This window comes from Engraulis encrasicolus, chromosome 1, assembly GCF_034702125.1.
Source record: "Engraulis encrasicolus isolate BLACKSEA-1 chromosome 1, IST_EnEncr_1.0, whole genome shotgun sequence".
Taxonomy (NCBI): Eukaryota; Metazoa; Chordata; class Actinopteri; order Clupeiformes; family Engraulidae; genus Engraulis; species Engraulis encrasicolus.
The window spans coordinates 32,890,152-32,903,434 of NC_085857.1; positions in this window are offsets into that span (position 1 = coordinate 32,890,152).

The following is a 13,283-nucleotide window of genomic DNA, read 5'->3' on the forward strand; positions in this document are numbered from 1 at the left end:
TATGATATCATTTTGGAAATCAACATGGCTTCGACTGGGGTTCGAACCTCCAACCCCCATATCCCTAATTCAGCACATTTGCCATTCATACTAAATGACATACATGGCATTTTAAGTTGGCCAAGGAACACTGCATATGATATACTTTTGAAAATCAACATGGCTTTGACTGGGATTCGAACCCCCAACCTCCATATCTGTAATCCAGCACATTTGCCATGCATACTAAATGACATACATGGCACTTTAAGTTGGCCAAGGAACACTGCATATGATGTAATTTTGAAAATCAACATGGCTTTGACTGGGTTTCGAACCCCCAACCTCAATATCTGTAATTCAGCACATTTGCCATCCATACTAAATGATATACATGTATGGCATTTTAAGTCGGCCAAGGAACGCTGCATATGATATAATTTAGAAAATCAACATTGCTTCATGTGGGTTTCGAACCCTCGACCTCCATATCTCTAATGCAGCGGCATGCATTACCACTAAGCCAAGCAGCTAATTGTCATGCATAGTCCAGCAAGACTATATTACATTGCATTGCAGAGCTGAACAATGGACTTCTAGAATGCTTGCTCGCACCTGCTCGTTAAGAATGGAATCTTGAGACAGTGACAGTTGAAATGGAATCCTTCACTGGCTGCACCTGTTGTGATTGACTGAAAGACAGTTAGTATTGAGCCTTTAACAGGGGAGAAAATGAGAATGAGTTTTTTGTCTTTACAACATCGTTGTAAAAAAACTAAAAGGAGTTGGCACGTGTCCTTTTCACAGATCGGAGTCATGCTTGTGATCTCTCTAACAGTCTTTGAATGAAGTTTATAGGTTAAATTTTTCAGGCACAAATGGACCTCCGTGTGGGACATGCGCTGATCTCTTGAAAAATGCCCTTTTCGAAAGACTGGGATTCTCCATAGAGCCAGGCCTGTTTTTTTTATAAACCTGCCATTTAAAAAGTATTGGGATTTGGGAGATGAAACTTTGACAATTTGGAGACATCCCATAGAGCTCGCTAACAACGCGTCAACTAAACTTCTAGGTGAAAGTGTTGATGTTTTATGACCGAAAAAGCCTCCTACACTCTAATCTCTAGAGTGGCGGAACCTTGGTTCATGGAGGTTCCACCACTGTTTCCAATGGGGACCCAGGCTTTCACTAAATCGCCAAAAACGGGAAAACGACAAGAGACACGGAGAAGCCTATAACGAAACGCGATCTCCAAGCCGAGCCGGTCGTTTTAGTGTTTGAACGGTGTCTCTATCTCGAAAGGCCTAGGAGGAGATCCATTTTCTATTTTTACTGTCCCTGTACAAGAGAACCAATAAACAGGACTTAGAGATTACTATAATCGGGCCTTGCTCTGCAAGAGCTCTGCTCTTGCTCCGCAAGCCCGCTTAATAATAGCCTAACTAATAATAATACTAATAATGATAATAATGACAATAATAACAAGTATTATTATTGTTGTATTATTATTCGTCATATAATTATTCACAGATCATTCACATACAAAGTTGGCGTGAGCCGGGACGGGGGCAGCATGAGCGTTTACAAGCTGTTCAGTCCTTTTCTTTACTTTTTTGGTCTTTTTCGACTTTATATTCGACTCGGAGAGAGACGGGGAGGGGTCGGCAAAGGACCCAGGCCGGGAATCAAACCCGGGTCAGCCACATGGTAGACGAAGAGTGCCCTACCGGTTGGTCACAGCAGGGCCTCAGTTGTCCTTTTCACATTGGGTGGTCTGCATTCGTGTCCTATCCACGGGATTCAGCATCCATTCCCTGCCTTTCCAGCCCATACATTCCAATGGGAGCCTGCTCACAGCACGCTCACGCCCGCACAGAAAATACTCGAGTGCTATTTTGAAGTTGCAACGCGCACTTATTTGGACTCCGGCTCGGGGGCCTGTCCATGGATGAATTGCAGAATATTGTTCTCCTCGATAGGAGATGTCAAACTGTCAGCGTTTTCACACCTGGGGTGCGTTGCTGGAATGTTAGCATGAGTTGACCGTTTTACTTTGCAAGTTTCTACTAAATAGGCCTACGTGTATTTCTCGAAGCCCAGAGAAGTATGGCTACTTTCCTGAGTCCACACGGATACTTACTTTCTCCTCTCTACAGTGTGTGAGCATGGAAGCAACAAGAGAAAACGAGGAATAGCCCTTCTGATTGGACGACACAACCTTCTGTTTTTGCTGAGTCATGTCTCAGCTGTTTCCTCCACGAACACACCTTGTAATGTCTTTGTGAAAATACACGGCCGTGGCATTACAATCTGACACCGTCCGCACCAATAACACAGTATTATCTGCCGATTGGATTTTGTTTCATTCCGAGGTGTAATTTGTAAAATATTTATATAATAAAGTAGCGGTTCCTCCCGGAAATTCGTTTGTTGAAGTGTCAACTACCTAAACATTTTTGGCGTGGGTTGCATTAGGTAGCCTAGTGGTTTTCACGCTTGCATCCCAATGGGAAAAGAGGAGCCACATAGGTTCGAATCCACATGGTGCCAAAATTATGGAAATTTCTGGCAGAAATAGGTCATTTATTTTGTGCATTACCAACACACACGTGCAGCCAAGGGAAAATGTGTTACACTGTAGGGCCCAAAACACAATTTCTCGAGTTGTTGTCAACATGCTGCACAGTGGATTCGATCCGCGTGGCTCGCGTCTTCCCATTGACAGGCAAGCATAAATACCACTAGGCTATGAAATGAAATTTGCGCGAAATTTTTTTGAGTCCTTGACACTTAAACCAATGCATTTCCGGGAGTAACCAATACTTTCTAATCCAAATATTTCACAAATTACACATCGAAATGAAACGAAATTCAATTGGTATTCAGCTAAAAGTATAGTATTAGTGTGGGATTAATCAGATTCCAAGGATATGACATATTTTTTTCATGAACAAATGACATGACGTGAATTTGTGTTCTGAATACTCTCGCAGCTGCATCATGACTTTGTGCGTTTGCACCACAGGATTAAAAGATATTGACACATTTGTGGTCTCACTCTGAAGTAGACTAGCGCTGTGTGCTACTTGGGGTGGCTGAGGTGATGTCTGGACTCAATGGATCTACTCCAGCTGTACTTCAACTTCACTGTCGAAATACGGATAGGAGGCGCCTCACTTTCACAGTCACCACTACTTCAGAGTGCACATTACTCCAAGCAGTAGTTACTTTGGACCTCATTTATCAAAGCAGCGTACGGCGAGAATCATTCGTACGTCGTGCGAACGTTCTTTTTCTACGACCAATTGGCATTTATCAAATCTCATCGTAAGCGCAGGAAAAATGAAATCCTACGACTGCTCTCAGACGGTGTACGCCGTTTTCAAGTTGGATTTGAGATGACTGATCTGATCACCAACTTGAGCAGCAGTTGTAGCGCAACAACTCATTATCATACATAGGCCTATGTGGCCTACATAATTACAAAATGTTTTTATATTGTAGGCCTATATTTTGGCTATAAGCCAACGTCTACCTGTTTAAATTGGTGCACCCTTCCTGGGAGCGCTGCGTTAATTTGGCATAGGCTATAGGTCAACAACTACAAGAGGCTTCTAATTTGTAATTTGACGTGCTGTGTGAATATTTGTGCATACAGCCACGTATTGCAATGTGCCTTCAGAAGTGAAATCAATGACCGACGTCCCTTCTTTTTAACAGCTTTGAGGGAGTTCATGTGCACATCAATCAATAGGCGACATTATAGCCTACAGTAATAATCTCCCGGTTGAGTTTCGACGTTTGATCGCACACAACTACTATACGAATATAGGCCTACACCAGACACGTGTGTGTCTGATGACACTTTATAGTCATCCATAGGTGGTAAAAGAGCTATCCCCTCGAAGGACTGAAGCGCAGGAGAGAAGCAGGGCGCACATGAGCGCGAGAAGGACAGCGCACTGGACATGTAAAACTGTCCTTCCCCATCATATGCTTTTATTTGGGCACTGTTTGTTGGCCAGTTTCACATATTTTCTTGACCTCGTTTACAAAAAAGATTTATCATCATACATTTTTTAAAAATAATATTCATTAGAAAATATCTTCATTATGTCTACTGTAGTCAATCAAACATTTAATTGTAACCAAAATTATTTGGAAATCAATCTCTACCCCTTCCATATTGAGAATCGAAACACTGTTGACTACTGCTGTTGATAATCACGTGTTATTTTGTTGTCTACCTCGCGTGAAGCCCAATTTCAAACTGTCAATCAACCAGAAACGTGGATGTTTTAGCCGGTTTGCGTCTCTCCATGTCGCAAAGTCAGGGGTACGGTCTCCTTCCAGCCCTTTTAGAGAAGGTGTGATTATTCTAATTACGATGGTTTTCAGACGCTGGATTCATCAACGGCCGCTCGCTCTTACGATGAGATTGGAGAGGTACATATGTTTAGTAAATCTCCCGTGAGCCTCGTCGTATGACGAGATCTGCGCTCATTTCTGCGATGGTTTCTACGCAAGTTTGATAAATGAGGGCCTTTGTGTGCTAACGTTCGAGACACAAGAGTTAGCAACTTTTTTAGTATCTACTCTGCAACATTGCTAACAAATTAGCTGGTCCCCTTCAGCTGCCTAAGCAAACTCAGAGCAGTGACTCAGCATTTTTGCCGCGTATGTGAACGCTTCAAAGCATACCCAGACCCCTCGGAAGCGAACCATACTGAGACCTTGGTTGACGTGGTCTCAGTTCGGTTCATTTATGAGTTCTGACAAGTTGTGAGTAGGTGTAAACACTTAAGGAGAGTTCTAGAGGACCGGGTGTGATAAAAAAGAAGAGCACACACCATAAAAGCCTACCAGGACCAGAAAGATCAGTGAGTTCTTTATTTAATACACTCACAATATGAACAAAAATAGAAATGAGTCCTTTTGCTGTCGGTTCACTTTTTGGTCCACCTAAAGAGGACTGAGTTTGGTTCACTTAAAGGGGACCAGGTGTGAAAACCCTATAAGAGAACTGACCGAATCGCTATACTATCATGAATGTGACAGCCGAGTTCAAAAAAAAAAAAAAAACGCCTCCTGTTGTAGCATGCATTAAAAGGATTCATCAAAAGTAAGACCATTAATTACTTTTTTCTAATAAATACACATATGCCTAATTGCAAGTTATATTGCAACAGCTCCTATCATGTTGGTGCCCGTTCTATGTAATTTTGCAGCTGAGACATGGTCTCATTGTTTTTCAATGTCATAATTTGGCCGCCGAGCCAAGTAGCTGTTTTCATGTTGGACTTAACATGACTAGCTGCTAAGCGTTGTGCTCCTGCTTACAATGTTGTGTCTGTGTCTGACACTTAGCATCTGTGCAGTTGGCTGAGATGTATTCATCATTAAACTTTGGATGCCTTATTTCAATACCTACAGACGTTTTGGTTTTAGGTTGGGTCAATTTGGATACGAGACATGCACTGTGTGTGTGTGTGTGTGTGTGTGTGTGTGTGTGTGTGTGTGTGTGTGTGTGTGTGTGTGTGTGTGTGTGTGTGTGTGTGTGTGTGTGTGTGTGTGTGTGTGTGCGAGGGCGCACACATACATACAGGGGTACTTGTGTCTGACGTGTCGCGTCTGTGTGCTCACTTTTCTAGTGCTGTAAGTGATTTGCATGTGATTTGCTTACAAATGAGGCATAACTTTTCAAATGCGATATTATAATACCTACCTACACACTTTTGGGTTGGGCCCCTCCGATTGTTCTGGGCCCACCTGTTTAATTAGGCTATTTCTGCATATGCAGCTGCACCATTGCAGGATAGGGTGAATTTTGATATTCCAGTTTCTAACTCAAAAGCAGAAAGACTTTAAAGGGACACTGTGCAGGAAATGGTCAAAAAAGGTACTGCAACTATGCTGCTCATTGAAACTAGCCTCCCTATAGCCAAATTTGATCTTTACATGAAAGTAATAAACAAATATTAACTAGTATGGTCCAATTACAGTCATTTTTGCAGCTAAAAATGGCTATTTTAGGAAATTCAAAATGGCGGACCATGGAGAAGATCCCCCTTTTCATGTATGAAAAGTGCAAATTTTCCAGTCATAACGAATACTTAGAATTTGATGGTGGTGGTAAGTATTCATGAAAAAGGTAACATTAGTGAGTGGGCAGCATGAATTCTGGAAATGAACAACTAAAAATCTCACACAGTGTCCCTTTAAAAAATAAATAAATAGGGGGTCACATAGTCAAATGTTCTATCAAACAGCTTCCTTGGTGGAGGTCTTCACTATCTGAGTGTATTTCTTCTTTTTCTTCAATGAATGGTAAACAGTTCATACAGACACTTTTGCACACCTCTGTAGTTGGATAGGTGCATAGGATGTTATTACTATATTACTGTTATTCACGTGTAAAAACATACTTTATCTGAAGAAGGCCGGAGGACTGTAAAATTGTATTAAAGTTTGCTGGTGGATGGAGAGTGTGTGGGATGAATGGTAGTCTGAACGAATTGTAGACACAAAGGAGAAAGGGAGAAGGGACAGGAGAGACGCTACACAATAGATACAAGGCTCTGAAAGGGTGAAACAAATAACACACCTACCCCACACTCCACGCCTACTAAAACACTGACGATTGAGTGAATGTAGTCTCCAGGGAGAGTTACAATCTGATCATGTTTTTACTGTGGATTAGTTAAATAAAATCAAAACTGTTGGCTGAATTGATCCTTCATATGCGAATCAACTTATTTCTCTAGCAGAAGATAAAAAAACTAATGAGACTGCTTACATGTACCCTACTGCACGATTCTACAGAAGACTGTGACCCCTCTTTAGTACAAAGTAAGTTTGCCTTTAAAAAAAAAAAGTTTTATCTGCAAGCATTATTGATTTGATGTGTTTTTCTTACCAGCGGATTTACATGAATCATGTTCTTCACTGTCAGATGCCACAGCAGGGAAATAAATCATGGATGACACCCAGAAAAACAGATGTTTTATTTCTGCTGAGCTTTTCTGTTGGCTGTCTATACATGCAAAGCAGCCTTCAGCAAGTACCACAGTGCACTTGTGGAGAGTGCCACCGGGGGATACACAATGACTCCTGGTTTTTGGCCCGTTTCAACTCATCCCATCACCCTCTGATGACAAGAAACACCAGTAATGTGAGCATGGAGACGTTTAACTGGTGGAAGGTGAGGCATTCATTTTGTTTTCATAGCATTGACGGCTAGCTCTATTTAGTTATGCGAGTGATCCATGCAAGCAGTGAACTACCGATTTGATTCACTTGCTCTATTTTCGGTGGGCGTGTCTCAATCGTACTCATTATAGAAGACATTATATGTAAACGGTCAACAAATCTGGAATAGGTAAGCGGTTACGGCGTCAGCGGTTACGTTAGCCCAAAGGTTGCCGGTTCGACTGCTGACCCACCAGGGCCTCGTTTCTCGATAACGATGGTTCTTAGTCTTACGTGTGTCGTTAACCAGTGATCATACGAATGTGCTTAGATTTCCTACGACTGTTTCCCAAAGACAATCGTACATGAACGTGCGTGCACAGCCTCTAAGATCATTCGTAGCGTCGCTCTTAAGGATCGCTGTCCACATATGTGGTGCTGAAGTGTCCTCGGAGTGAACTGAGCCGTCATGCTGCTAAACCATTTACAAAATGTAAGGCGTGTGTCAGTATCAAAAGTTGTTTTCTATAAGGGTGGAACTACATTTGTAGCAGTTTGCAACTATCGACAGGAGTTATTGTTGGCAAATGAAATAAAATGCACACACACAATGAAATCATGCAAAACAATGAGCTACGCCGTTAAACCAGACAAAGCGCGTGCAGTTGGCTACCATGGTTAATATTTAAGAAGACACGTAGGCCTAGGAGTTCCAAACTAGGTTGCGCATTTGGGGAGTGGCGCGCAAAGTACCGCGCACTCAACTCTGAGGAACATTTTGCACGGCAGTCTGCTGTTATTAAAACAAAAAATCTACACGAATCCCCATCGCTGCGTTTTTTATGTCATAGTTTACCCTTAGCCTACAACTATCGTGTATTTTCTGTGTCGCCTTCCCTTTCTTAGGGTACTTGAAAATGAAAGAGGGCGCAACGACTCGCTGACCGTTTTTCTTTTTTTAATGTTTCGGTAGTGGCCTTCCGACATCACCACTCTTGTGTCTGGTCGCCGAAGCCCCCTATTTATTTTGCGTGTGGATGCCTTGTTCTTCTTCACGAAGCACCCACACAAATTATGATTGATCACAGTTTAATAATGCCCTGATATATCAAACACAGCTGAACTATTTTACTACCTGTAAAATATTTTCCAAACACATTGCTTTTATTTTATACACTTACACAATTAATGTTACCTTCTTATTTTCGTTACAGTGTCAACTGTGGTGCCATGATATTTACACTCCTGTCTTAAAACATCAACTTGAAGAGCAAGTTTCCTCTTTTCCTGTGGGTGTCCCCACTGTGCCATGCCACCCGCGTCTTAAAACAGCAATCTTATGCGCAAGTTTCTTCTTTTCCCTTCATATCCTGTGGGTGTCTCCACTGTGCCATGCCGTTACGATCAATCTTAGCGCGTTAAGACTACTCCAGAGCACTCGTGGATTTCTCTTAGAGTTACGTGTCAACCTGCGATGGTTCTTTGCTAAGTTGGCTTTGGGAAACGCTCCGTGAGCTCTACGATGGTGTTACGTGTGAACTTAAGTAGCACGTAGCGTTAAGTAGTACTTAAGGCCCTTTCGGAAACGAGGCCCAGGTTAGTGAGGGAATAATTAACCAGTGCCACTCCTCTACCATGACTGAGGTACCCTGAGCATGGTGCCGTCCCGACACACTGCTCCCTTAAGGGCACCATTGGTGGCTGCCCTCTTGCACGGGTGTGGCATAAATGCAATTTCGTTGTGTGCAGTGCAGTATTCACTTGTGTGCTGTGGAGTGCTGTGTCACAATGACAATGGAGTTGGACTTCCCCAGTTCGGCTCTCACTTTCACTTTTTTACACCTATTTTCCTAGCCCTCTACTGCAGTGGTTCTTAACCTTTTTTTCTTCACGCACCCCCATACCTGTGACTAAGACAAGCCGTGCACCCCTAGCCCAAACTTCTACACTTCTATATGCCCTAAAAAATGATTTAAGTGATTTATTACAATGATTCTTGCTTGAGACATTAATCAATACCTTAATGACTTGACATGGTGACCAAGATTGGTTTAAATTTGGGTTTGATTTGGCCTAATGATAATGTTTGCTAACAGAATTTTGGTCACAACCTCAACACAAACACAATTCCGTGCACCCCCTGAAATCTCTGGCGCACCCCCAGGGGGTGCCCGCACCCCAGGTTAAGAACCACTGCATTGCACACATTTTGATTTTGCATGACAAAAAATATTCCAGTTGATTTTTTAGTTCATTTTGGGACATTTTATTGATAATATGGTTTTTTTTTACCCCCCCCCCCCCCTTTCCAGATATTATTCCGTTGCCTGAAGGCAACATTGTGTGATAATGGTACAAAATCATATATACATTTTTCATTGTCAGAGCCATACACAATTGATACAAAGCAGTATAGTATTACACTTTCAAAAATATATCATATCACTATATAAAAAAACACTTATATCAAACTGGGAAATTGTGACAATGGATTATTTACGCTGAAGGCCCAATATTCTATGTAAAATTGTGCGTAATTACCTCATAAAGCAGAGGTGAACAGTGATGGAATGATTATCACTAGGTTTGTGGGTGTGCTCTTAATGTCATGTCAATGAGACTGACTGTTTGGTGGGGTGTTTGGCACCCAAATGGCCTGTGTTTGAAGCTGGACAAGCTATGTTCTTCCCATCTTGATGGTGTCAGAAGTGGGATTGTTTTTAGATAGGCCATTGGAGACACCCCCACTATGTGTCAGCCTTAATTCCAAGCAAGTGACCACAATGGTAGGCCTTATATCTAGGACTCATGATCCCAGTTATGGCTGAAGCATAGAATAAATGAAGTATGGTGGGAGTTGTGTGGGGAACACTTTGAGTGTGTGAAGCACAAAGATGTGCTACCCAAGCAGGAAGGTAGAGTTGACTAGCATCCTGTAGAGAGAGACTATAATAGATAGACTACAGACAACAGTTGGTGTGCCTTGACTTTATCAATAATGATCAATGATTTATCCATGAATGTCTGATTCGTGGTGTAGATCAGAGTACCCAGTACCACTATTGTAGTACCCAGGCGGTCTGAGTTTGAAGCTGGATATGGCAATTGTACCCCATAGATTTAGAGGAATAATAATCAATAGTTAATACCCTATTTCCCTCTTCTACTATAACTCCCTCCCTTCTACATTTACATGTTTATCACTGGCATTGCTGTCCCCATTACTGTTGGCCTACCTAACTTCAGACAGAATTTCTCTAACATGCAGACCTTGATGTGCTCATCCATATGTAGCATTTCATGTTCATTTTGTTTGTCAAAATGTGTACATAAGGTATTTCCAACTTTAAAAGGTACTTCAAGAAAATAGGTTATATCTTTATTACATGAAATGCACATAATGATGTGGTAACACAACCACACAAACAAAACAGTAATAACAAAGTCACCCATAAAAAGTACTCCTTTATCGCACAATGTTGCCTTAAGACAACGTAAAGAAAAAGTGTATTTCCAAACAATCTCAAAGTGAAACCCTTTTTTAAAACCTGATAAGAGTCTTCTATACACCCTTATGCACATCAACATACTTTTTATTTAATGATTGTTTTCATGTTTAGTTACACTAATGATGCAAAAGATCTTGTGTCCTTGTCACCCCAAGTGGCCCAGTGACTCTCTAACAAGAGAGGAAGTCACGCCTTCAAATGCTGCAATATAGTGTTACCCCATCCACTCTAAAGTATTCTTTCCATTGTTATTGGTAAACACACCCCAATCCACTAGGGGACATCAGGAAAGTGCAGAGGAGAGTAGTGGACAGGAATTCAACAAAGTAACCTAGGCCTATGCTATGTAGTTACTTCCGACTGCTTAAGGTACAGTATATCCCCAAAACGCGATGCTTCCAGTTCCCCATCATTCCCACCACTCCTGTCTACCTATTTATATACTTATATATTAAAAATGTCTTGGAAGCCTCAATAAAGCCCAGAAATACAGCCGTGGCAAGAATTGAGAGACCACTTCAATTTTTTTCTGATTTTGCTATGGATAGGCATGTGTTTGAATAAAACAAAAATTCTTATTTTAATGTATAAACTACCGTCAACATTTCCTCCGAATTTCGAAAGAAAATTTTAGATTATATATTGGCAGAAAATCTCAAAATGGTCAAAATAGCACATAAGATGCAATGTTTCCAAATCTCAAAAAGGGCAATGAAAACAGGATGGCATTAACTAAAACCACATAATAGTAATGTATTATCTTAGGAAGAGTTCAGAAATCAACATTTGGTGGAATGAGCCCGATTTGTACTCACAGCTTTCATGTGTTTTTGTATGCGTTCCATTACTCCTTCAAATTGTTCTCTGGGTGACTTTTTCCAGTGCTGGTGCAAGAAGTCAAGTTGCTGAGCTTGGGTTGATGGCTTGTGACCATCCAGCTTCCTCTTGATCAAATCCCATAGGTTTTCAAAAAGGGATTGTTAGAGTGGATGTAGCCTATCTCTGTTCGAGGAAGCCCATAAAAAGATTGGCATAGTCAGTTTTTTGTTTAACAATGACTTCTACCTACAAGTGAGGGGCACGGCAATGGGCGCGACTTTTGCGCCTGACTATGCCAGACTATGGGCTTCCTCGAACAGAGATACATCCACTCTAACAATCCCTTTTTGAACAATATACTACTGTATAAACGCTACATTGATGACCTGTTTATTTTATGGAGGGGTACGGAAAATGAACTACTTGATTTCCACCGATATGTCAACAGTCTGGTGGATTCCATCAACTTCAGTTTGGGATACGACAAGAAGAAAATACACTTTCTGGATACATGGGCAGTGCGTGAGGACAATCAGCTATACACCACCCTATATAAGAAACCCACTGATAAGAACAGTTAACTACATTCCACTAGCTTCTACCCCAAGCCCAGTAAGGACGCCCTCACCTATAGCCAATTCTTGCGCATTAGGCGCGTCTGCCAGAAAGACAACGATTTCCACTCTGAAGCGCAAAAGCTATACCAGGACTTCAGTGAACGCGGCTACTCCAAACAGTGCCTGGATAATGCCCTAACGCGGGTCAGGAGCACAACACACGACCAGGATAACCAGCTCCATACCATAGCTCAGTGGTTCCCAACCTATGGGTCGGGACCCACCTTATGGGTCGCCAAAGATCCACAGGGGGTCGCGGAGCCCTCTTGATTTTAAGGGGTTTCATTTTAAATATATATAGCCCATGTTGAATAAAAGACAAAGAATTTAACTAATAAATGCGTAGAAGCAACAAATTGTAAGTGCTACATTAAACATTTATTCTAAATTTCACCACAGACAAATTGAGGAATAAAATAACTAAAATTAGTTTTCGCAGGAAACAGAGGGCATCTTGTGACTCCGTCTCGTGTGGGCGCTCACGTGGTTGGGTCACAATACAATAGTAAAAACATGGGACCCTGAAGAAAAAGGTCGGGAACCACTGTCATAGCCAAACCTGAACGTGATAATCCCCCCCTCGTTTGCTGCACTACCTACACTCCACTCAGCCATCACATTAAGAACACTATAAAAAAGCATTGGCATGTCCTGCAGGCTGATACGAAATGTGCAGAACCCGCCGCCAATCCCCCCCCCCCCACCCCCCGCTCCCTTCGCCCACGTGAGCGCCTCGATGACATGACTGGATTTTTCCCATGTCACAATTGCAATTCATGCAATAATGTCCACAAATGCACTTCATTCACCAGTTTCTCTACAGGCAAAACACACGACATCAGATGATTCATCACTTGCAACTCCACCAATGTTGTTTATGTACTGTATTGTTCGTGTGGCCTGGAATACACTGGATGTACGCGCAGACAACTCAGGGTCCGCATTAACGAACATCGTAGTGTGACCAATAGGAACGACCTCAAGTCACCTGTTGCGCGCCACTTTGCTGAAGTGAAACACACAATGTCTGACTTGAAATTTATGGGCATTGACCGCGTCTTCCCCACCCGTAGGAGAGGATGTACGCCACAGACCCTTCTACAATGTGAAGCCAGGTGGATCTTTTATCTAAAAACTTTGCATCCTAGGGGTCTAAATGATGATTTTGATC